Source organism: Nannospalax galili, unplaced genomic scaffold (genome assembly GCF_000622305.1).
Source record: "Nannospalax galili isolate Female #2095 unplaced genomic scaffold, S.galili_v1.0 scaffold740, whole genome shotgun sequence".
NCBI lineage: Eukaryota > Metazoa > Chordata > Mammalia > Rodentia > Spalacidae > Nannospalax > Nannospalax galili.
This window is the reverse complement of record NW_008345503.1, coordinates 295,910-322,889: the sequence shown is the minus strand read 5'-3', so window position 1 is coordinate 322,889 and position 26,980 is coordinate 295,910. Positions and strand designations below refer to the sequence as shown.

The 26,980-nt window shown below is 41.6% G+C and overlaps 1 protein-coding gene across 1 annotated transcript in view; it reads right to left on the bottom strand.

Moving 5' to 3' along the window:
• Positions 1–26,980, bottom strand: part of LOC103740951 (aminopeptidase O-like) — a 194,317-nt gene that overhangs the window by 80,327 nt on the left and 87,010 nt on the right.

Here is a 26,980-nt window from a genome sequence, read left to right as displayed (position 1 = left end):
GAGGCCCATTGCTCTCTCCTCCCTGCTTCTCTCATGCCTTCCTCCTTGGCACCTTGCTGCCCCTGCAGTTTCTGTAACAACAATTCAACAGCCCTGGTTTCAACGCCTTACTAACATCTTGGGAAATGCCAGGGTAAAAATCAAAGATTCTTTAGCTGGGAGTGTAATATGAAACTTGAAGTTGTTTCTCTTAAATAAAAACAGCCCTGTTAATTTTGGTGCCATTAAAAACACAGAAAAAAAAAAAAAAAACCAACAAAAAAACAAAAAACAAACTATTGCCAAATGGAAAAGAAAGAAAAAATTAAATTAAAACAGTTGTACTTTTCAAGACTAGAGAGCGGCTTTACCAAAAAAAAAAAAAAAAAAAAAAAACCAAGAAAAGGAAAAAGTGCAAATATTTTCTCTCTTTAATAGTCTCCCTCCATCAAGCTGCAAGGATTTTCTTCCCTTGCTCTCCTGTTATACTTCCTACAAAGGCTTGATGACACTCTCCCATGGTTTACAGATTAACTGGGGTGTCTAGCAACCAGAAAAGTACTCTTTGCTCAAGTTTCAAGATGAATTTGGCAAATGGGTACAGGAGCAGAAACTTTCTCTTCTCTGGCTCCACCTGAAATTAGGAAATGCTCAGTTGTGTTTCTAAGTACCTCTGAGTTCATAAATAGAGTACAGGAATGAAGGTGCACAGAAAGAAGCTATGCCTTCAAACTAAACCTTCTGGTAGGCAGATTGACTGTTTAAATATTTTATTTATTATTTTTATTAATTTATGTGTATGAGTGTATTGCCTGCATGTATGTGAGTGTTCCTGTGTCGTGCAATACCATGGAGGTCAGAAGACGGCTTTGGATTCCCCTGGAACTGGAGTTAAGGACGGTTTTGTGGGTGTTGGGAATCGAACCCGGGTCCTCTGCAAGAGCAGTCAGTGCTCTTAATCACTGAGCCATCTCTCCAGCCTGACTGACTGTTTAAAACTGCATGATCATGGAGAGGTGGGAATGCTGCAAGTCTAAAGCCCAATCTCCTCGGGCCACCTTTAGCACACTAAAGCCATTTCTTGCCCTCCTCTGTACCTGGCCTAACAGCTTTATGGTGATCAGGTAAATTATTCTGAATGTACAAAGCACTAGTTTTACTTTGGAATGTATTAACAGCAGACCACTGACTTCCACCAACCCAGAACCTAAGAGCATCATCAGAAAGCCTCTGAAGCCTATAACAAAGGTCTACCTGCTTTGTTGTAACCCCTCTCTGATGTTTCCACCAATGCATCTGAAAAATGTTTGGATTTATGATTTTCTTTGTTCTGTTACTACAAAAACTTCACGAAACATTTTACACATTGAAACAAAGAATTTGGGGGAAGCTAAATCTATGTTTCTCAGCCATGGTCACTCATATCTGGCTTCAGAATAAATTAACTTTTATCTCCTTTGAGGTAAGAGTTGTGCTTTTGTGCCAACAGCTATGGTACCCAACATGGGGCTCCATGAATGATCTGCTTTTCACTACAGAGTCACCTGATTGGAAGCAAAGTCCTGGCTAAATCCATTGAGTCTAAGCCATCTGGCATTATCAGGTGGATTGTGGTGAGTTCTTTCTGGATTCTCTTAGACTTTCCTTGGCTTGGTCAATGGTCCATTTGTTTATTCTGAGCTGATGGTTTAAGGATCCTATTTAGTAGATATCTTTTTGCTTTTAGCTTTTTTCAAAGTGTTTGGTTTAAAGTTCCCTGGTGGTCTAGTGGCTAGGATTTGGCGCTCTCAAAGTGTTTGGTTTAAAGTATCTATTTTGTTTGCTTGCTTTGAAAGACTCCCCCTCTTTTTTTTTTTTTTTTTTTTTTTTTTTTTTTTTTCCCAGAGACAGGGTCACACTATATAGTCCTGGTTGGCTTGGAACACACTATATAAAAGAAGGTTTGATTGGGATAACTTTTAAATCACCTGTATAAACTGGTATACTAATCTCTCAGGGTATCCCCAAACAGCCCCATCTAAAGTCACTTGCTCTAACAAATGTCACTGGATAGAAGAGAGACTCCTAGAAAGACAAGTTCCTTCTTCCCCTTCCCTACTCTATGGGCTGGTTGAAGGCTCTCCAGTGCCCAAGAACATCTCCATCATAGCTATGGATCTGGGCCATTCTTCAGGTCTCAATATGCAAAATCAGAGGTTAAAGACACATGGGGCAGTGGAGTAGCCATGGTTTCATGACTGGGACTAATTATATTTCCATCTTGGATATGAGTTTTGCAACAGGGAACTTGAAACTCACTGGCAAAACAGCTTTGCTAGCAGTCCAATGAGAGGTACATATCTTGGAAGAACAAAGGGGAGTTTGCTGATGTCCTGCCTGTAACCACAGGAAAACTGTAGAAGTGTCTTTTAAAAACAGTTTGCTTTCACAGACATTTTGTTATATTTTTCTTTGACGGCATAAAAAAAAAAAATCTATAACTTTACCCATGTGTTTTAAAGGTCACATATTTTTATTTAATTTTTATTTAAAAAAAAAAAACAAGCAACTACTTTTATTTTCTTGCATCCTGAAACGTAAGAAGTTATAAACACCTAAAGTAAAAATTTTAATTATTAAATTAAAATTTTTAAATTACTCTTTTTAAAGAGACTTTTTGAAAAGTAGAAGTCATTCCTAGTTGGGAATGTGGTGGCGTACACCTTTGATGCCAGCACTTGGGAGGCAGACGCAGGCAGATCTCTGTAAGATCTAGGCCAGCTCAATCTACATATCGAGTTCCAGGCCAGTTGGGGCTACAGGGAGACCCTGTCAAAAAAAAAAAAAAAAAAAAAAAAAAAAAGTAGAGGTCATTCCTAGGCTGACACTGAGTATGCCATCTCTCTAGCCAGAAACAAAGTGCTCTAGGTGGCTATGAACCCTTGAGACAGGAGTTTACACTGGAAGAGCTGGAGCAGCTTTAACACAGATCTCACAGAGATCCATCTGCCTATACCTTCCCTGTGCTGCGATTAAAGGCATGCGACACCATGCCTGGCCCTTGGAAGAATTTTACTTCTGACAGCTACTTTTGTTTTTGTTTGCTTTCAGAGCTCTGAAGGCATTTTGGTTTGTTAAGCTTGCTAGCAGTCTTCCCCTCACCACCCTCACCACTCCTCGACATCTAATCTAAGGAAGGGAAAAATGTTTGGGGAAAAACATAGGTATTTGGTACTTTAGCCAGTTTTATTATTGACTAGTGCATTAATTCAACTTACAAGTACAAAACTTTTAAGGTCAAAATAGATAAATGTAAACTACATTATATTCTTTCTTAATAAGAGTTTAAAAATAAGCCAGCTACTGTGTATATCTGTCTTTAAACTTTACACTGGACAGAAGTATTTCTAACCCAGGGACCTCTAGGGGATGCTTAGAGGGAAAAGGTAGCTACCTGAGCATTGGTAATGACCAAATGCTTGGTAAATGGTTGTATGAGATAGGCCTGTGCTACCTAATCAAAAAGAAGAGCCCAGTCAGCACTGCCAGATCTAGGAAGGAAACCATATCCCAGACTGACACTGAGCAGTAGATGATACCTGCTCCAGGAATCCCCTCCCTCTCCTTCCCCTCCCCTTTCCTTTTTCTTTTGGATGCAAAAGCAAGCATGGGGAATGTAATTTATTTAGTCTCACTATAAATTAAAAGAGTAAAAAAAAAAAAAAACCCTTCAGCTCTAAGTAACATTGAGAAAAACATTTTCATCAGTTGAGGGATCTTCTCCTCAGCTCTGTAGCTCTTAAGAGAGAGATATTACCCTAAGTCTACATGACAAACTTCACCCAACTATACTTATAACGATGGTCACAGTCTCAAGGGATTCTCAGGAAGTCACCCTCAGCTGATTTTAACATCTTTGGGTACCTAAAAGGCATGGAACATGTTGCCACAGAGCAAAGACAATGCCAGAAACAGCTACTGTGTATATCTGTCTTTAAACTTTACACTGGACAGAAGTATTTCTAACCCAGGGACCTCTAGGGGATGCTTAGAGGGAAAAGGTAGCTACCTGAGCATTGGTAATGACCAAATGCTTGGTAAATGGTTGTATGAGATAGGCCTGTGCTACCTAATCAAAAAGAAGAGCCCAGTCAGCACTGCCAGATCTAGGAAGGAAACCATATCCCAGACTGACACTGAGCAGTAGATGATACCTGCTCCAGGAATCCCCTCCCTCTCCTTCCCCTCCCCTTTCCTTTTTCTTTTGGATGCAAAAGCAAGCATGGGGAATGTAATTTATTTAGTCTCACTATAAATTAAAAGAGTAAAAAAAAAAAAAAAACCCTTCAGCTCTAAGTAACATTGAGAAAAACATTTTCATCAGTTGAGGGATCTTCTCCTCAGCTCTGTAGCTCTTAAGAGAGAGATATTACCCTAAGTCTACATGACAAACTTCACCCAACTATACTTATAACGATGGTCACAGTCTCAAGGGATTCTCAGGAAGTCACCCTCAGCTGATTTTAACATCTTTGGGTACCTAAAAGGCATGGAACATGTTGCCACAGAGCAAAGACAATGCCAGAAAAAGAAAGCTCAAGTCCAAAGACTCTTGAATACTCCCTTTTGAGCACTCGAAATCTAAAATATTAATGGTTATATTATTCCTAAAGAATATGTAGGGTTTATACATGAGAGAGTATTTTAACATTGAGGTTAACTATACTAGTAATTCTTGGTGTACCCTCTTTGGTTAAACAGATGTCCGAACCCATAAGCTGGGGAAATCACAAAAAAGGGAAAAACTCTGACCATTGCTATTATTGTTCTTCCTGGTCCTATAGACATTCTTTCCATTATTCAATAAACAGTCACTGAATGTCTCTCCACCTTAGGGACTGTGCAGTAGGTGAGTATCTTTTCTAGGCAATACTCTTGGTGTTCCAAAGGTCCATATGGCTTCCACAAACTGTTATCTCTTGAGTTTCCAGAGTCTTAGCGATAACCATGAGTGCACAATACCCCTAGACTTAAAAGAAAATTAGCTTAGATTTCTATAGTACTGAAGTTATTATGAAATTACAGGGAGAATCCTCCAAATTTGAAAAAAAAAAAAAAAAGATACTATCTAAAACTTCACTTCCCCTGGACAGCCAACATGCTGCTCAGTCTCTACCGCCCCCTTTCAGTCTGACATGGAAACCTGGAGAGAACCAAGAGAAGTGGGAGTGGAGCACTGCAGAAGATCCTGGGACCAAAACTCCAGGGGGCTCTCCAGTAAGAACCCTCATCAGATCTCTAGAGAATCAGGCAACGAGGAGGGGTTAACAGCTTCTTGAAGGGCTTGAATAGAATTCAATTAGACTCCAAGAACTTGGAAAAATGGTTTAATAAAGTGAATTTCCAGGAACACATGCAGACTAGCATGAGGCCAAGAGTAACTAAACTATGCGTTAATGAAGCAGTAAAGGATAGAGCACAATACTGATCTCTAAATGGAAAGCAGGTCAGCTGGCCAGTACAGTCGTTAAGGTGAGATTCAGGGAGGTGAATGAGATCATGGCACCAGCACAAGTGGTTCAGACTGTGGATTCCACAGTTAACCTGGGTAGAGTTTCAGCTGTCACAAGGAGGCGATGAGTCACAGAATTCCTCTTTTCTGTTTTCTCATCTTAAAATGTCCACAGTAATGGCCTCTGTCCTTGTAGAGACTGTAAGGCCCAAATTCATGAAATGTAGTCAATACAATGAGAGGCACAGAGTTAAACAATGATTCATTGCAGTCGGCAATGGAGACACCTTGCTGTGTTCTGTTTCAGAGTTTTCAACTTCTAAGCAGTGAACTAGAAAACAATCTAGCAGAAAGCAACTGTGATGACTACAGAATAAGACACCAAAAGGTATAACAATAATTCCATTCTAGTGAGTGTCAAAATAAGAATTTATGATGTTTTACTGTTGATTCACCTTGACTTAAAATGTATATATTGAAAATAAAAAAGGAACAAACCCAAACCTGTTGGGATTACTGGGGGGGGGGTAGTAATAAAACTAATAAAAATGCATTATTCAGAGGCTGGAGAGATAGCCCAGCATTTAAGAGCACTGGCTGACTGGCTGCTTTTGCAGAAGACCTGGGTTCAGTTACCAGTGCCCACATGGTGGTTAACAACTGCCTGTAACTCCAATTCCAGAAAATATGACACCCTCTTCTGGCTTCCATGGGAATTGCATGCATGGGTATACTTATATACATATAGCCAAAATATACAGACAAACAAAGGCCTTTAATCCCAGCACTCCAGAAGCAGAGACAGGTGGATTTATGTGAGATCAAGGTCACTGCTGGATAGTTTTAGCGTCAACTTGACACACCTGGGTAGAGGGAGCCTCAATTGGTGAATTGCTTCTATTGGACTGACCTGTGGCCATGTCTGTGGGGCATCTTCTTGATTATTGAGTGATGTGGGAGGGCCCAGCCCACTGTGGGTGGTACCACCTCCTGGGCAGGTGGGCCTATGCTGTATAAGAAAGCAGGTTGAGCAGGGGTCAGGGGAACGAACCAGTAAGCAGCATTCCTCCATGGCCTGTGCTCCAGCTCCTGCCTCCAGGTTCCTGCCCTGAGTTTCTACCTTGGGCTCCCTAAGTGACGAACCCTGGAGATGTAAGATGAATATCCCCTTTCTCCCCAAGTTGGTATTGGTCAGAGTATTTTGTCACAGCAATGGGGAAACAAACTAGAATAGTCAGCCTGGTCTACACAATGAGTTCCAGGCCAGCTGGGGCTACAGGGAGACCCTGTCTCAAAAAGTCAACAAATAAATAAATCTTAAATGCATGATTCAACACGGAATAGCCAGCTGCTCTTCTGTTGGGATCAGGCTACGAAGGAAAGTATTTTGTTGCAGCAATCAGAACAGGGTTAGACACCAAAAAGAACTTAAGGTTTTCTCTTTATAGAGCCATTTTCCTTGATCCTAGAGACCATACTAGAATCTATTTCACATTAAATCAGATAGCCATTTGAAAACACAACTACAAAAATTACCGTTCTGTACTGCTACATCTAATAAGATCATCATATCCTTAAAGCGGGGCAAAGGTTTACACAAATGACCAGCTTCTGCCCTCACTGTGTGCTCACTTCACTGCTAGTTCTTTGTCCAGTTTCTCTGTGTAGTAAGTGCCCTGCCAAGCCAGAGGGGGAACCAACAGGCTTTGGGTGCCAATAACAAATAACCACTGGGGGGGGGGCGGATCCACAGGTTGTGTGTGTGTGTGTGTGTGTGTGTGAGAGAGAGAGAGAGAGAGAGAGAGAGAGAGAGAGAGGTGTGTTCATGAGCCTACAGCTTCTGTTAATTTTATACCCACAAAATGGCTGCTCTTTGGAGCAATAAAAAAATAATTTGCTATTCTAGTAAAGGAATTTTCTGAATTTGTTCTTTGGTGTCACGTCTTATTAAGGTTGAGATAAATCACATCTATTGCTTGCCAACCATTGCTCTTGATCAAGTTTGGGGTGATAAACTCTAAAATTACAAAGGGAGATAGACATGGATATTCAACTGGGTCTTTAAAAAACTGTTTCAGCCACCCCTCCCCAGGTCAGCCCATTCACTATGTGGGGAGCCTGGAAACCCAGACACATTTGGTTTCTACTTTCTTTTCTGGCATTTCATTCACTTTTTCTGCATTTGAGTCTGGCTTGGAATTCAGCCCAAGATTGAAGATTAAAACCATCAAAGTCTCTGTCTTCTCAACATTCTCTGATTAACAACAACCAGGAAAAAAAGGAAGACAGCATTAGCTTTCCTCTTCATTTTTTTTTTCTCAAATTGTTAGAGAATATTTTCCCTTTATTTTCTAAGACTCGTAGCTGAGTACCCTCTTGACTGCTAAACCTTTTTTAAAAAATTTATGTTTTGCCTGCATGTATGTAAGTGCACCTATGTCATGCAATGTCCATGGAGGCCAGAAGAGGGCATCAGATACCCTGGAACTGGAGTTACGGAGGGGTGTTAGCTGCCCTGTGGTTGTTGGAAATGGAAACCTGATCCTTTGTGATAGCAACTAGGGTTATTAAACACTGAGTCATCTCTCCAGCCTCACTGCCTTCTCATCTATGAGAATGAAGCCCATCTGAGGTCTCCACACTAGTTAGTTCTACTTAACATCAGGGTACCACCTAAATAAATGAGTTCAATAGTACTCACTATGTAGACCAGGAAGTAGTAAGTATCACAGCAACAGGGAAAGAAACTAAGAGACAGGGTCTTTCAGTTGAACCCAGTACTTACCAATTTGATTAGCCAGTTTGCTCCAGGGATTCCCTGCCTCTACTTCCTTCACACTGGGATTACAGGCAGGTCACCATACACTTGGCATTCATGTGGGTTCTGGGGATCCAAACTCCAGTCCTCATTCTTGTAAGACAAGTACTTTACCCTCTGAGCCATCTCCAGAACATTTACTGGGTTTTTGTTTGTTTTTGGCTTTTTGAGACAGGGTCTCCCTGTAGCCCCAGCTGGCCTGGAACTTGCTATGTAAACTAGCCTTGATCTCACAGAGATCCACCTGCCTCTGCCTCTCAAGTGTTGGGATCAAAGACGTGTTCCACCATGCCTGGCCTTTTACTGTTATTTTTAAGTGGCAGATATGTGCATTTATTTTTTTAAAAGAAGGTCTTTTTAAATTTCCAAAATGAGAAGGATGGGATGAGTAGAATTTCATAGTTGTTAAAAATAAATGAAACCTCAAGAACAAGGTCAGTACAAAACTGAAAAGGGGCCATTAGGTCTTTTTCTTAGCTTACTATTGAGGTCCTGGAGTCTGAGGTAAAACGCATTATTCTTCTTTCTAGCCCTGCAGCATCTAGTGCTAGTGAAGGTTAAGTAAGCTACAGGCACATCCCTGCCTTCCCTCAGCATGGTAGACATATTGTCAAAATCTCCATATTAATTGACCCTAAATGCATTGAGTACTAAATGCAGCATTGTTTAAAATGGTAACGACATTGGGCAAACTTCAATATCTATATTTTGGAAAAGGAAAACTGGAATAACCATAGAACAGTCACTAAAGAAAAGATGAGAAAACTCTTAAAGTCTAATAAAAGAGAATATAGGATATAATGTTAAATATCGAAAGCACAGTGAAAAACATGGTGTTATCTCCTTTCGTTTTAAGAAAAGGAAGGATAATAATCTATATTAGTTGGCTTGCATCAGCATGAAGAAAAAGTTCAAAAACTGCCCAAGGAACAGGAGGAATGCAATAGATGGAAACAGAGATGAGGGACAAAAACAGATGAAAATAAATTTCACTGAAGAAACTTACCATCCATGGGCCTTTTAAGCTTGATCCTTTTGCAAAATCAAAATTCCTTTTGCAAAAATATCCTGACACAGTCCCATCATGCCATTCAAGACTGTGTCGGTCAAGAAAGTGCAGCACTCTACTTACAGCTGCACATGCTTCTGAGGGAGGTGGCTTGTGAAGCAGGCAAGAGAGGGACTGGCATTCAAAGTAAGGGCAGTATGTAAGAATGACCCCAACACCCTAGAGCAGCTGGGTCTCTATCTTCTTACTCTGAGCCTCTCAAGCTCCATTCAATGGAGATAAGTATGATGATACAGGGTTCTTCTGGAAGCATCCATAACATGGTCCTTTCAAACACAGGATAGATAATGGCTCTGATGATGCTGAGAACTAATCAGACAATTGCTTCAGACGCTGACAGGGCTCAATGTCTGATCCAAAAGTGACAAGAAAGGAGGTCAAGCAGAGCTTTGTCTAAATGGCAGAACCAAAACCCTCTGCCCTCTGGTGGGGGGAGGAGGGAGGTTTGCAAGCCAAGAAAATACAGGGCTCAAGAGTCCAACTGAGGCCCAAGTTCTCCAATGACAAGACACAAGCTTTATTTGTTATTAGAGATGGAAAAGGAACTAAAAACTGCATTTTGATCTGAATAACAAAAATCTGATTCTACTCTTCTTTGTCTTTTCTGGGGAAGAAAAGTTAACATGTATATTTAAACTACTGAAGTTTAAGCTACAGCCTTGAAAAAAGACCTAACAAAATTGCACATGCTATGCTTAAATGCTCCTCAGTAAATGGAGAAATTCTTTTCCTACAATCTGATGAATCTGGACTCAATAATTCTTTGCAACAAGTCTTTCATGTTGTCTCACTACTGCATAAACTCATTTCAATTATTTTTATTTTTTCCTTGGAGCTATTATTTCAGAGAACTGCTGACATTCGGGGTTGGTAGGAACACAGTACCAGTAAGTCACCCTAATAAGCCACAAATCAGGGTTTTTGACTGACAAAACTATCAAATTTCTCTAAGCCTACAGAAGCAAAGATCCAGTACTTGCTGAGAGCATGTTCTGTACCAGACAATATTAGTGATTTTTTTATTTTCTCTTCACGAGTGTCAGAGATGTAGTCCATGGCAGTTTCCAAGGGCTGGGCAACATGGCACTTCTGTCAGGGAAGAGCTAAGAGGTAGATTAGCCTGGCCCATCTGACTCTGAAATGGGCTCATTCCATCACTTCTCACTGTGTCCCTTGGGGTGCAGGATACTCAGTGCACTTGGCTGCCTGGGCCTTTGCCTCGCTGAGCCCATCTGTGAGTGAGCTTATATGCCTATACCACACAACTCAAGCAAATAACCAATCAGTAATATCTACTTGCCCTATACCAGAGAAATCAAGCATTACAGAAACCCAGGCCCCATCTACACTTGCTAGGACTTGTCACCTCATATGATAAACTACTTGGCCACAAGGAGCACAGCTTGCCCTACTACTGGATAGAGAAGGTGGAAGGGACAGGGCAAAGAGGCCTCTGTGAGGAGCAGAGTTTTCAACTCTCAGCACAAGCTGGTGAGAGCCAGAAGAGGGTTGGTCTTGAAGGAAGCTTGAGCAAGAGAAGCAAGTTGCTACAGAATCCTAGGCCAGAAGTCCAACTCTGGGAGGGAGGGGCCCAAACAAATTAGGTCTGGCTATGCTCCCAAAAACCCAGTTTATAAAAGTTGTGGTGAAAAATAGAAAAGGAAGTTTAATCATTATCACTACACTCAGAAGGAAGAGGGGACCCTGTGTTTTCAGTCCTGTCTGCAGAGGTGGTGACAAGTGCTCCTGCATTATATAGAGAAGGGACCATGGGACTGAGAGCAGGTGCACAGATAATCAGTCTTGGCCAAACTATGGTCTGGCTGATCATTATCTTAGGGTGTTAAGTCAGGATTTGTCAGGTTAAGAAAGTCATTGCTGCATGGGAGGTAAATTCACTATTGTCACAAGATGTTTATCCATCACATCCATTGTTCTTGGAACCCAAGGTGACTGCAAAGACAATCACTGAGAGCAAAAGAGGCAGATACAAAATGGAAGCTGAGATGCCAAGTTCTTATCCTGCTGTTACTTACTGGTTGGACATTTGCAGTCTCCAAGTCTTTGTTACAGAGAGGGTATCTATCAGGGAACACTCCCAAAGCTATGGAGAGTTAAAATCAGGTGGTATTATCAATAAAACATCTGAGAGAAGAACAATAGGATGGGGAGAGGGAGTGTTATACAAGGAATTATGGGGGTAAAGGGGAAGAAGGAGCTCAAGAGATGGGGGACAATAGGAGACAGGTATTATCAAGGGGGAAATGGGAGAAAAGGGGTACTTTAACTGGGGAGGGACCAGGGAGAGTTAGACAAGGAAGAGAGGAGAAATAAATAATGCTTAGTTGATGTGAAAAATCAGAGGGTAACATATTAGTTTAAAAATCTACTGAAAAATTACACATACAATATTGCTGCATGAGTCCATTTGTAAAGCTGAAGGCTATATAACAAGAAACAGTGCCAAATAGGAGAAACCTCCCTTCAAGCTGTTGGCCAGGGTAGTCCAAGAGACTCCCAAAATTTACACGAGCTATTGCTACAGCCCTTGATAGCCTCCCAGAACTTGAAGGTAAGACCCTATTGTGGAAGACAGGACATACTTTGGACACAGGATTTGGAGTAATGGAGCTGGAACAACCTGGAAGCCACCTCCCCTGAAGGCTAGCTCTCATAGTTTTGGAGAGCGCTATGAAAGCTGCTAAGGGAGAACATCAATCAATGATTCAACCCCAGCTTTAAGGCCTAATAACCATATCAATGATTGGCACAGCAAACTATACTGGTACAGTAGTGGCACTTTTATTTTGGGGGGTAATCAACAGCTAACTACTTGGACTTAAAGCCCACTCTATGGGAGGAAACTCATGTGTGGTACCATAAACATAGCCCAATACATATGACTGAAGAAGTCACAGATCTTAGAGAAAGCCCCAAGGCTGTCATATCCCTAGACAAATGTAATTTCTTATTATGTGCTAAATATGGATCCTTACAGTTACAGACAAGTATCCCAGTCACCACTCACCAAAGAAGCTTCTTTTACAACAGGTGGAGATTATTATAGAGTTCCACAACTGATCACATGCAGAGATTGTCTGTGAATTGCCCAACCCTAAGTGACACATCTACAATGGAACCTCTATACCTAAAGGCTCACAGGACATAGTGGAACAGGGGGTAGAGAGACTACTAATGCATCTCTCAGCTCTCACCAATGAAGCTCCCTCATGCAACAGAGGGCCATGAACAAAAAGGACACAAATGGTCAAAGTGTAGAGAAAAAGAGTCTCCTTGGACAGGTCTATATTAAACTTAACCCACCAGGGCTCAGGAACCATTGTGGAAGAGGGGGCAGAAAGACTGTAAGACCCAGGGGAGGAGGTGCAGGACTATATAGGAACAGTCCTACAGGCTCCTGAGACCTTGCTTATATGAATCTACAGCAATGGTGTCAGCATGCACAGACCCATGCAAATTCAAGCAGACAAACAACAAACAAAAAAACACAGAACAGAACTGTGGAAATGGGCAGCAGACCCCAATCTTAGTGAAGAACTACTGGCAGATGATTACTGCTGGGTGAGGAAAACTGATCTTCTTAAAGGGAGGGACTCTAGATAGGCTGACTAGACCTCAGTGGATGAACTTGCACTGAGAGATGTCTGGGAACACTAACTTGACTTGATAGGTCTTAACAGAAATGACAGAATGCAAAAATCAGTTGGGGGGGATATGGGAAGGTATCAGTGGAGAAGGGGTGGTATAAAGATGATTAAGATGTGGGAGGGAGGGAGGGAGAGAGGAAGGAAGGAAGGAAGGAAGGAAGGAAGGAAGGAAGGAAGGAAGGAAGGAAGGAAGGAAGGAAGGAAGGAAGAATCTGAAGTCCACAAGAGAAAGGATCTACATGCTATCTGGTCTACCCAAAGCCACTGACACCCTTTCCAAATTCTACAGTCAAACCGATGCTTCTGTGTGTAGAAGTGAGAGTGCCTCTTGGGAGTTAGTCACAGTTGAACCTGTAAGTAACAGAAACCCAGCTCAACCATCTTTCATCATACAGAACCCTCATCTGAAGACTCAAAAACCCACTGGAACATCTAGGATGTGAATGCCTTATGTCTCCATTAGTTCTGTTTCTCCACCATCCTCTGTGGCCAGGCTCCTCTTGGAAGCAGGCAGCATGGTGCAGTCAGTCACACTACCCTCTTCTCAGCGTCCTCTATTATTTGTTCCACCTGGCAAATCACAGGGAAGGGCTGGTGCCAAAGGGTGTAATAAGATTCCAAGGCAAGCAGGGTAGGACAGTACATACTTGTCATCACAGAACTTGGGCCGTAGAGCAGGAAAAGGAGTTGAAGGCCAGCCTGGGATACATGGGATCCTGTCTCTAAAAAGATTCCAATGCAGAGGTGCCTGTAGGGCAGAGGGTTACAAATAGTAGGTGGTTTTTTCTTGTTCTTGTTGTTGTTGTTTTTTTTTTAAAAAAAAAAAAAAAAAAAACAAGAGCTGGGTGCACGCCTTTAATCCCAGCACTATGGAGGCAGAGGCAGGTGGATCTCGGTGAGTTCAAGGCCAATGTGCTCAATGGGCTACAGGGAGACCCTGTCTCAAAAAAAAACAAAGTCAATGTGCTTTAAAAAATAATTTTTTTGATCTCTTAAAAAATATTTTATTCAGGACGGGTGTGGTGGCACACGCCTTTAATCCCAGCACTCAGGAGGCAGAGGCAGGCGGATCTCTATGAGTTCAAGGCCAGTCTGGTCTACATAGTGAGTTCCAGGACAGCTGGGGCTACAGGGAGATCTTGTCTCAAAAAGACCAAAAAAAAATTTTTTTTTTTTATTCAAAAGAAGGTATCGCCTGTCTGGCATTGTTGCTTGTTATGTAGCCTTTAGCTATACATATGGACTCTTAAAAAATTATGTTGGTCCATTTAATCTTTGGTTATACTTTCCTTTTGGGAGTTTTTACTCTTAAGGCCGTTTGAGGATCTGTTCCTCAGGGGTTACATGGGCTTTGGAGGAGCCCCTGACTCCTTTCTTTCGCCAGTTCTGCCTATGTAAGATAAGTCAAAGGTCCTGCTTGAACATGGCTGTCTTCACTTGGAAGTATGGAGGAAATGATTCCTCTGTGTTGACCATCCTCTTTATTGCCTGGACACTGGTTCAAGTCCATCTTGTGGGGTCACCTCAGCATCCTTGATCAAGAGGACAGGTGACCCACCACCATTATAGGAAAAATAATAATAAATATAAAGGAATGTGTGCACTGCCTTCTACATCAGCACTTTCCAATTGTAGGTCATAAAAATGAACGTTTTTTATGTTGCAAGTTGTAACTTATAACGAAATCTAAAACTGGTTAAATGAGCAGTAAGAAAAAATTGTAAATTAAGACAATATAAAGGCTACTGTGGCTCACTGGTGGAGCCCTTGGTCACCATGCTGCTCAGGACATGCTGGGGTGGTGCACACCTGTAAGCCAACACCCAGGTAATCAAACGCCAAGGTCACCCTGGCAACTCAGTGAAACACAGTCTCAAGGGAAAATAAAAAGAGGAGGGGGACCTAAGGCAATTCTTTAAAGGGTAAAAACTCATTCAATTTTATGTCTTACAGGGTTTATACTGAGTTCAATATTGTATGACTGTATTAATTCAACAGTGAACCTAAAAATTTTATAGCCACTTTTGAAAGAGATGTATCTTTGCTCTGGAAACTGTTATTGAGTACATTAAAGCTGTAATGAAATGCTTCTTCTAAAAAAAGGCAATAAAAGACATATAAAAAAATTTTATTTTTTATTTTATATGTATGAGTGTATTGCCTGCATGCAAGTACCACTCATGTCTTGCAATGACTGCAGAAGTCAGAAGAGGGTATTGAATCCCCAGGACCTGGAGTTACAGATGGCTATTAGCCATCATGTGAGTGCTGGGAATGGAACCCTGGTCCTCCACAAGGGCAGCCAGTGCTCTTAACTGCTGAGCCATCTCTCCAGCCCCAACAGTAGGTGTTTTGTGTCTCTTGAAAGAAAAGAGTGGAATGTACTATAGTGTCATGGCCTGGGAAGGTTTGTGGGCTCTGGGGAGAACAGGTTGACAAGCACTGTTCTTCCCCTGAGGTCCTAACACCAAACCGCAGCAAGATGCTGAAAGGACAAGGTTGGGAGCAGCTCTTTCCCGCAGCTCTTTGAACCAAACAGTGGAGCATGTTGTCATGAGGGAACTCGCTGGAAAGGCTAACGCCATAAGGCCTCTATGTATGGCTGCCAGTAGCAAGGGAAAGACTCCAAATTCAGATTAGTAAAGTCTAGACAGATGCCAGAGATCATGCTAGATAGACCACACGAGAAGTCAGAGCAATCCCTTAAAGGTCTCCCTAGACAGCATTTAGGCTACCACCACTAGGAGCTGTATTCAAGGTGGTTTACTGAACAGGATAGGCACAAGGGCCAAGGTGCCTGGGTTGAGCTTCATGAGGTGCCTAGGGACTGAGGCTGAGCCCCTACCAGCTGGTATACCTGCTGAGCTGTGGGGCTCAGGGCTTCAGATTGTTTGTAGCTCTGCAAGGAGGTCCCAAAGGCAGAAAGAAATTGTTTGAAGCCAGAGGGCAGGAGATGGAGCTGGGAAGACTGATAGTAATGAAAGTAATAGAGGAGGGCTGGGGGCAGGGAAAGGAAGGCCACGGAAGAAGAGAAATCAGAATTAAAGGAAAACAGCATTTGTAGCTGGGCCCCTCTCAGTAAAGTCCTGCCACGCATGTATTAACCCTCCATCAATGAAAACAAACCCCAGAGTCCCGATACTTGCCTGCTGGAGCATAGAGAGCTTAGGGGATATAATATCTTCCAGGTGGGTGTGCCCAGAAGCACACAAAGGTGCTTGACAGGCCGTTTAAAACTGACTATCAAGGTCAAAACAACAGCACCTGCAGGCACAACTGAACTGTCTTCATCTACCCCCATCCTCCCCCCACTTCTCTGTTGTTTGTTTTAACCAAAGCAGAGTTTGAATGGCAGACAAGCCTGACAACTGTTTAAACATATGTAGGTGCAACTTATTAGTGTGCAAATAGAGATATCTGGAGGCTAAAAACCAAGATGGTAGGAGGGCTAGTTACTGTTCCCAGGGAGTCAATGGAGGGGGTCTGAGCCATAAATTGTTGGCTAAAGGAGGGTCTTTTCTTGTTTTCATGGAACCCAGTCCTAGATCAAGATTTGAAAACACTGTTTTGCACTCATGGTGCACAGGGCAGAGACCTGCTCCTGCCCCTGAGATGTGTTCATTTTGCAATTAACTACAGGTAAAAAAGGCCCCTTCTGCCACCTCTGCTTGAGGGCCTAAAATTTAAACGCCTTCTGATCCTAGGTGCTGACAGAGTACAAGAAAATCCCAACTTTGTGATTTAATTAGCTCTTACATCAAAAAGAAAATAGATGTGCCTGTTAAATTGCTGAACAAAACTGAATCACCCTACCCCTGCCCTGTTATATATTAAATGTAATTAAATAAAAGAGTGTTAAGGCCTTAAGACACCCTTCAGGCTATGCTAACTCAGTCCTTACTTTTCTGATAGAAAACTAGGCCAAGGAGGCCCTAGGGCCTGCCAGGAATGCCCAGCTGTGACTGGCTGCAGCTCCTCAATAGACACAACTTCCTCCTGGGCAACAGACAGGTACCAACTACCCTCAGGGAGCTCTTCCTCTCCCTGTTAGCATGCCCATCCACTTTCTTTAGTCTGACAGTCTCAGTCAAGAGAAGACAGCAGGGTATGGGGGTTGGGAGGAAGGTAAGTAGGAAGCTTCTTACTGTTAAGATGCAATAAAGGCCATGAAGGAAAAACTCGTCAAGAGAATAAAATCTCTGGCCTGGGTAGACCTACATTCCAGTTGGGCTGCGTCAATGACCTAGCTAAGGGACCACCCTTAGGAAGGCAGGCTCAACCTAAGCCACTCGAAAGATACAGGCAGAATAATTTTTCCTTTAATAAGATACTGTGTTTTCCTTTCCCACATTTCCCATCCCCCAGCACAGTCTGACAAGTCAAGCAGCCATAAGGTTCGGCTGGGTCTGCCCACTTTTCTGAGGAAGGTGCAACTTCTCCTTTTTTCTGTCTTTCTTTCAGATGCTGGCCAGAATCCAAGAATACTTTTTCAGGTACCTTAAGCTTGCTCTTTCTCTAAAGCCCCCTTGCTCTGCCATGTGGTGGTCTTCCATGGCTTTTTTCCTTCTCCCCTCCATTCTCCTCCTCTGGGCAGCTGCTGAGATTTACAGTTTGCCTGTCCTGGTTTTTTTTTTTTTGTTTTGTTTTTTTTTGGTTTTTTTGTTTTAAACTCTAATAAAATTGTCCTTGAGCTCCCATTTGAGCCCATTCTTAAATTATTTTCTTAATGAGACTATGAACCTCAAGAGGAGAGACCCTGATTTCCCCAGTGTCACTGCCTACGCTATTGAACACCCTGAAAGGGCAGGACCTACATCACTTCCTTGCTGTTGTAAAGCAAGGTCTTTTACCAAGCCCTGGTACAGGCAAGACCCCAGTCATGGCAAACAGAAAGAGTGGATTCCACAGCAGGCTGTACAATGGAGTTGCAGACATTTCAGAATAGAATCATTTCCCAAAGCATGATTTGAGGAGGTGGGTTTTTTGAGTCTGCAATGGTCCCATGCAGTGCTCCTGCACACATGTATCTCTAAGCCCTGCCTGGCTGGGGAGTAGTTTGTCTCTTTCTTTTACAGACACAGTGCATCAGGATATTAAATCAGATAATAAGAATATTAAAGGCTTTCTTAGATGCTCTCCAGTAAAGAATCCCTTTTAACTTTGTTGAATCCATTCATTTCCTAAACTAATTAAGCTACATTACTTACATTCCACAAAGCTATTCTTCCTTGAAGCTTACTTCAAAAAAAAAATCCTGTCTTAAGCTAATGCTCTCCCATTTTCTTGTGGCCATAGCATCACCAGTATTCATCACACCAGCCCACTGATAGGTGTTTATGGAATGAATTATTGCCATTGCTCACCCATCCTGTCCCAAATGTCAGCTTTTAATGAGACATCCCAAAACTATACAAGTATGAAAAAATCGAGAACTACAACTGACTCATTCCTAAAGGAAAACACCATCCTTCAGCACTCAGGGTGTCCTCATAGATAAGACAAAGTTAAAAGCTAAGATGGGGGCTGGAGAATTGGCTCAGAGGTTAGGAGCACTGGTTGCTCTTGCAGAAGACTCAAGTTCAATTTCCAGCACTGACATGGCAGCTAACAAGCATCTGTAACTCCAGTTCCTGGGCATCAGATACCTACCCTCTTTTGGTCTCCATGGGCACTGTACAACACGGGTGCACTTACATGCATGCAGGCATATACTCACATGCATAAAATAAAAATAATAAAATAGGGGCTGGAGAGATGGCTCAGAGGTTAAGAACACTGGTTGCTCTTGCAGAAGACCTGGGTTTGAATCCCAGCACCCACATAGCAGCTAACAACTGTCTGTAACTCCAGTTCCAGGGGATCGGACGGCTTCTTCTGTCCTCTGCGGGCATTGCAGGACATGGGTGCACTTACCTACATGCAGGCAATACACACATACACATAAAAAAATAATAATAAGCGTTTTTTTTTAAAAAAAGCTAAGATGCACCAGCTGCAGTTTCAACTCAGCTAGGTGGCCTCCAAGGGCAAAGGCCTACTACCATCCTATGAAGCCCCACCCCCCTTCTACTTACCAAATCTTGGCAGGGAGTCCAGCTGTTACCCACAGTCTCTTAGAATGAAGCCTCAGATTTCCATTTTATGGTGAGAAGAGGGGAGGTAATTTAGGAAGGTGAAGGGTAGCTTTAGTTTGTTTAATGACTTACAGGAACGGCATCTAGACTTTTTGAGAAGTCACCTTAAACAACATGGGTAGCTACCAAGAAACAGAGCATGTCCTACACTGAGCTCCATTCTAGAGTTAAATCAGGGTGCATTTTGTCACTCAAATCCCACATGGTAATCAAGATTTTTTATTCTGTTGGATTTTTTTGTTTTGTTTGAGACAGGGTCTCACTATGTACCCATGATCAGCCTGCCTCTGTCTCCTGAGTGCTGGGATTAAATGTGTTTGCTACCATGCCCAGCTACTAATCAAGTTTTTTTCAACCATTCACATTTTTTTTTTTTTTTTTTTTTTTTTTTTTAAAGAGAGGGTCTCATGTAGCCTAGGCTAGCCTGAAGCTCATCATGTAACTAAGGATGACCTTGAACTTCCAATCCTCTTGCCTCCAACTCCAGAGCAATGGGATTATAAGAATGTGCCACCTCACCCAGTTTCAGGCATGCTAGGCAAGCACTCTGCAAATTGAACTACAGCTTCAGTCCCCAAAGTAATTCATTTTTAAAAGGACCCTTTCCTCACACCTCAGACCTTTTAGTCAGGTGAACACTTCTGTTTTTGGGGGGGTCTTTTTGAGACAGGGTCTCCCTGTAGCCCCAGCTGTCCTTGAACTCACTATGTAGACCAGGCTGGCCTTGAACTCACAGAGATCCACCTGCCTCTGCCTCCTGAGTGCTGGGATTAAAGGCATGTGCCACCACGCCGGGCTGTGAACACTTCTTTTTAAAAAGGATAACCAAGGGGCTAGAGACTACTCAGCAGTTAAAAGAACTGGCTGCTCTTAGAGGACCTGGGTTCAGTTCCCAGCACCAACATGGTGGCTAACAACCAACCATAAGTCCAGTTCCAGGGGATCCAACATCCTCGTCTACCCTCTATAGGCACTGTGCACACATGGTGCACTTACATACATGTAGGCAAAGCACTCACACAAATAAAGAAAAATAATTTTTTGAAAAAGAAAAAGTGGCTGAGAAACTTGTTCAGTTGCATATTAGGGGTAAGCTAAAGTGACAGAGTAATTTTACATCAACTTTTTGCAAACAGGCTCTGTGGCTTAAAGGTCCATTCTAACACAGGCAACAATCTCTCCCAGAAGAGTTGTTTCTATATTGTGCCTCTTTGAGGACTATTTATGAAGTTGGCATTCTCCCACAAAGAAGTTTACCCTTAAGGAAATACATAGATGCATAGCCACATAAATTTATAACAAATTCCCAAACCCAACAGCTCTCTCTGTGTAATGGTTTGAGGAATAATACCTGTTAGATAGCGACTATTAAAATTTATAATATTTCTGCATTAAGATTTGCATGGCTCTTTTTCACTCAGGGAACATGTGTCCCATTTAGTAATGATGCAGAAAGACAGGGACTTTCCACTGCAATGGGAAAATGGCAAGGTAGTGGTGAGTGGCCAAATCAGGATCCAGGACTGGAAGAGATTATTTGCCCATGATGACATCAATAAAGAAGGATGGTTGCTTCAGGAAGGCCTTTGAAAGGCCTGACAACTTCTCTTGAAGGATGGCTCTAACAGTATTCTCTGAAGTTAGGTCTGTCAGTCTATGTGTGTAGAGAACAGTTCAAAGAAAATAAAACACTTAAGTGTAATCTTCCAGAGGGTGAAGAATCATGGCATAAGGATGTTAAAATGCTGCTTGTGGATCTGACAAGAAGCACAGCTGTTTGATGGCAAGAAGATTCTAGATAAGCAAAACCTATGTGTTCACTCTGCCTGTTGCTCAAAAGAAAAGAGGGAGCCTGGCTATAAAGTACTCATGTCATTCAGGAGTTTACCTGGTACCCAGACCATAGCTGCCTCAAAACTAGCCTGTCATGTACGGTATCAACTTTATCTTCAAACACAGGGACGTGATTTCTATGGGGAGACCCTGAAATTACCACATACAGCCTCAGAGACAGTTATATAGAGAAGCCTTGCCAGTATCTGAATCCCCAACCTCTCATCCCCTTCCTGACTTGGTAGAAATTGATACTGTCAAAACCACAGTTTCTTAACTGTGGGTTGCTACCCTACACTGTAACTAAATGTGGAGGGTCACAAAAATTTGGCAACAGTAAAAGGTATCTGAGTGTGTAACCAAAAGATAATTTAAAATCAAACACAAATGAATCCTGGGTGTTTCTGTCAGTACTTGCCCATGTTGCATCACAACTTTACTGCAGTCTTGGTTCAGAACACACAATATACAAGATCTGCAGTATGGATGCCCTCTTTCCATACAACGCCCCCTGAAACCCTTCCCTCAGATCTGAGGCTATTGTATGTTATGAGCTACAGCATTTCACTGTACACACAAAGTTTCTGCTCTTATCGAAATATAGTGAGTTAATTACAGGAAGCAAAGAATTTTAATATTTTGCTATCATTCTTAAGCATTAAGTGTCAAATTTATCTATGGACTGGACTGTGCTAGAATGATTGATTTAACAAAACTGCTGTTTGAGTTTCATAATATCATTAAATGAATTTGATAATTGAAATTAGGACAGAATTTCTCACAATTTCTGAACCGGCTATAAACATATTTCTGCCATTTTTGTACTGCCTATTTATGCAAACTAGCATTCTGAGTATTAAGAAATCTAAAATCAAAATATTGATCAATTTTGAAAAATACTGAAGATGCTCTGTATCCTACAGTACCAAATATTCTGTCAAGATTTAACTTTTTAATGTAAAATAAATAAGCACATCCATCTCATTAATGTGCAAATTAGTCTTTAACAAATGGAAAAGTTATATGTATACTAAAGAATGGTTTTAAAATACATTTCTTTGCTGTTGATCATTAGTAAACGTTTGATTTATATACCTATTTTACACACCTATATACCTGGAGTTATTTAAAAATTTCTTGTAAAGGGGCTTGTGAGTTTTAAAAGTGTAAGAAGCCCCAGCCAAGATCAGCAAAACCATCTCAGTCAAGGGCTGAATCCAGAAGAATATCGTTTTGTGAATAGCAGTTACCATTTCAGGAAAGAAAAATAAAAGAAACAGAACATGTTAGAAAGAGAAAGCCCCTCCCTATAAGAGAGGACAGAAACAATGTCAAATAAGTCTCTTAAGAAGGAAACTAGAAATAGGCAACAAAATCAACTGAGCACAAAGAAAGCAGCCAAAGGGATGTGTCGGGTGACATAAATCACCCCATGTACACTTCATCACTCAGGACTCGCTGTTTGTTCATCTCTACAGCAGCAGCAAGGTTGCCAGAAAAGGAGGTAGAAGGAGACGCTATAAACTGCTTGCTATCATTTTTACATTTTCACCACCTGTACAAAAAAAGTACAGTTATGCTGGGAAATAGGAAAGAAATGTCCACTGAAATTTTTGAAAGTAAACAACCCATGAAGAAATGTGGGATTTTATTAAATATCAGAGAAACCGGCAGGGCGTGGTGGCACATGCCTTTAATCCCAGCACTGGAGGGAGAGGCACATGGATCTCTATGAGTTCAAGGCCAGGCTGGTCTAGACAGTGAGTTCCAAGCCACACGGGGCTACAGGGAAACACTGTCTCAAAAAGACAAAAAACAAAAACAAACAAACAAAAAAAACCTGAAAAACTACCAAAGCTCAAAACAAAACCTACATACAAATCCAAAATCCACACATGTGAGAGAAAACAGAGTGAGCAGACTTGAGTCAAAGGCTCAAAGGCATGTTCACTGAAGTCCCAGAGTCCAATTCCTGAGGGAAAGAATCACTGTGGCTGCATTCTGCCTTGAAATCAGGGGGTGGGAGCGGGGGGTCACATCCCTTGACATTTAAACGAGGACTGTTTAAGAATTTGGTGGTTTGGATTTAGGGGATCACAAACTCAAGTGGAAGGTAACAAAGAACAAGGAAAGAAAAACTTCCAAAGCTGTGAAACCTTACTACTTAAGATAATGACAGAAATTTATGACTGCTTCCTTCCCTGGCAGAAAGCAGCACAATTAGCAGGCTGAGAACAGCAAGCCCTTTGTACCAGCATGTTATGTTTTGCTTATTCTATTACGAATTGGCTGGGAGATAAGGGTAAACAGGACAACACCCTGTCTCACTCCAGGAGGAGCGGGGTGGGGAAAAGCTGGTTACCTTCATTCTTGGACAAGTATGTGCACACCATTTATTTGCAATTGAGGTACTTAAGAAAATTGTGCATGCAAAGTCAGGAACTCGGATAATCATTCAGAAGCCTTTGATTGCACAACTCAATCTTTTAAGAACGAGCTGTGTGTAATAAGGGCTTTACAGTATTTCTTCACTATGAAGTACATTGAGAATATCTGAGTAATTATTTCTCTCAACTCTCTAGCAACATTATTTTTATTCAATTAAAAAAAAAAACTTGGATGAGAAAATATCTAAACCAGCTCCCCTCCCTTCGACCTCCTACGTCAAAAGGTTTGTAAGGGATCAGGCAGCAGCCGCAGGGAAGAAAACTCGGCAGCTGGGGTGGCTCTCTTCTCTACACAGGACTCGTCACCCATCTTGGTGCCAGGTGCTCTGCAGGTCCAGCAATGGAGGTTCTGCTCAAGGATGGCAGCTGCTAGGCCAGTCCGGTTCTAACTAGCAGGACATGAGACAGTATAGCACCTATGGTCCCAAGACAAAATCGGATCTCCCTTGTGACTGTGGCATGACCCCTCACTGGAAGCATTTCCTAGTGGCCCTGTGCTTTCCTTCACACGAGTATGAAGGTAGTGATGGTCTGACCCCACCCAAAGGTGACTGTTCTACTCTCTGGTTTACATGGTTTTATTTTCTTCATAACACACATCTCCATTGTTTTCATGTATTCTCTTTTCTCCCCTGACTAGACTGTCCATTCCATGGAGAACAGAGATCTCATCAACCTTGTTCACCCTTGTAGGCTCAGCATTTGAAGTACTACATGGCAAGCAATACCTGCTTGATAGAAACATACTGTAAGACTGACTAGATAAATAAATAAACAGTAAACAAACGAGGAAAACAATCTGGTATGGAACCAGTGGAAAGAGGTCAAAGCAGAACTTGCCAACTCTCTTTAACCATACTGCTAACATGTGAACAGCAGCATTAGAACGCAGAGCTGTATGGCTTTGTGATGACACTAAACAAAAAACCACCACTCAGAGAAAATTTGCAGGACTCCTGAAATTCAGATGGGGTGGGGGTATATCTGGATGTCAGTGAGGTAGTTCTGCCAGCCCAATTATGCTCCATGACATATACTTGTGAACTGCTGAAAGACAAATGGTAAAGCAAAATATTTATTATAAACACGCACAGAGGTAAGACTGATGTGTTAATTTTTAAGCAACTGTCATAAATCTAGTTCTAGGACATTATTACACTGACATTATTGCTGTTGTAACAAGAAGTGTAAGTGTGATGATGAGCTCCTGTCATGTACTACTACTAGGAGAGTAGGCTTGCTACTCAATCTCCTTGAAACACTGAGAATGCACGAGGTCATAATGAAAATGGCAGAACATTCATTATACCAATAGGTGGAGGGCCTTCTGTACACAGGAAGCCCATCTAAAATGCACTCATGTCTTCATGTAGACATCAAGCAGTCTGTAATTCAAGACACGTTCATTCACTCCACAGCTCCTGATATGGTAGACTTTGTATTAATGGAAGGCAGAAATTAAATGAAACAAAACCAGAAAGCCCACACATATCATGAGAAAAGTATGGGAATGGAATGGCCAAAGGAGTGTCTAAAGGCAAACTTGTGAGTTTTTATTGAGAATCACAACTGAATGAAAGCATCTCTCCCTTTGAACAGTGATTCAGAAAAGGCCAGGGGCAGAGGTGAGAGTTGCTAAGGCATGGCTCTTATATTAAAAGATGACAAAAATTATGAAGTACAATACCGATAAACACTTTAACTAGTGTTCTGTCTGAAAAGAAGTACAAATTCTAAAACACTGTATATTATTTACCCTTTTTATAAAGTGATTTGTCATCATGCATTCAAGTTACAAAACTGGGTTTTTTTTTCCACTTCACTGAAATAGCACATTAAGCTCAAAAGCAGAATCTGAAAGGAGATTTTTAGGCATATTCATACAAGCTATGATGAAAAATATTTAAAATATAGTGAAATCATTGTGTGTTTAAAAAAATTTAAATCCTTTAACACAGTTAATGATTTGCATGTTTTAGTTCATGTGGGAATGGTGAATGCCATTTGCCAAAAATGGTACCCATTATAATTAAGACCTAATCGCTAAAGAAGCCCAGAGGTATGGAATTTATGATCCTGCATACATGTTTATAAAACAGGGACTCAGAAAAGAGTCAGTTAATTTACCAAGAACCCTTTTGATCCTTCAGCACACCATAATCATCCGGACAACGGCGAGTTTCAGTGCAGAGGCCTTTTGTGACGTGCCTCCTACTTGTGGATCTTCTCTGTTCCTGTGTAGGTACAGAGCTGACCTCCATGCTTACCAGTTTTGCTTCAGCTTTGTTCCACAGACCCTCAAGCAAAGCCCTGAGCATAAATAAAGTAGAAGGGCCCCAGTAGCCAGCCGAGTCGTCAACACCACTCAGCTGCATGTGGCTCAAGGTGTGGGAGATCGTGACAGAGGCAAGCCCAGCATGTGGACTCAATTTATGTCAGGGTTTGGAAAAACAAAGCAAACACCCCCCCCCACACACACACACCAACTGGCAGTGTAAGACACCACAATCCTCCTTCCACAGCTCAAATGCAGAGAATGGCAATGAAGCCCAGGAAAACATCCAGACCAGGGCAGACTTTATTTCTACAATCCCACAGCCTAAAACGGAAGGGCAGGGGTGGGTGGGTTTGACAAACAACCACAGATTTTCAAATGTACGGTTCTCCTGTGTTGAAGCATAAACGCAGTCTTGTTGCAGCGAAGTTATGATCACCATCCCAGTTTCTGATATTTGTACCCAGTACCATTTGGCCTTCAGGTATTTAAGCTTATTTTAAAAATACAGTGTTAAGCATATCTGAATCATCTTAAACATCTTGAAAAGTAGAAAACACACAGTCTATCTGCTTGAACATGCAAACTCAAAAAGAGAAGCTTTATAGAGTGGCCTGCAGGTCAACATATTCTAGTGTTGGCAGACTAATGTTTGAAGGAGCTATAGAAAGTAAGGTCCTGTGTATGAAAAGTACTCTCTGCCTTTGGTTCCCCCAGGTCAGAACTTGGAACTATTTGCAAACATGCTCTGAAAAACTACAACACTCATAAAGTGCTAAAAGAACTCCCAAATAAATATGGCCCTTCAAAACTATATACAAATCAGAAGCATTTAATGAATAACCCTTTCTTCACCAATAACTCTGCTTAAATTAAGTCCAGGAGACTCTTCAAAGGGACCAAAGAAGCCCCCTTGTTAAGACAAATTCTATATATAGACATCAAGACAATTATATGATGCATGTAACCAAATATATATAATTATCCTAGTTTCTACATTTCCATTATCTTTATAAATATAGGATAAAAATCAGCCTAAATGACTTTCTCAGACCTCCTCAAGGATTAAGGCAAGCCAGCCAGTCTTTTAAAAAATATATGTGTTTAGTAAAGATCAAAAGCAAATGTTCTGGTCAGTTCTTTTCTACTCATGGATTTTACTAAGAATGTGTGCAGTTTTTAGGGAAAACACCACAAATGACAGTTGTTCAAAAGCATGGAAATTAACTGGCAGCAGGAATTTCCTTGACTAATAGGGAAAAACTT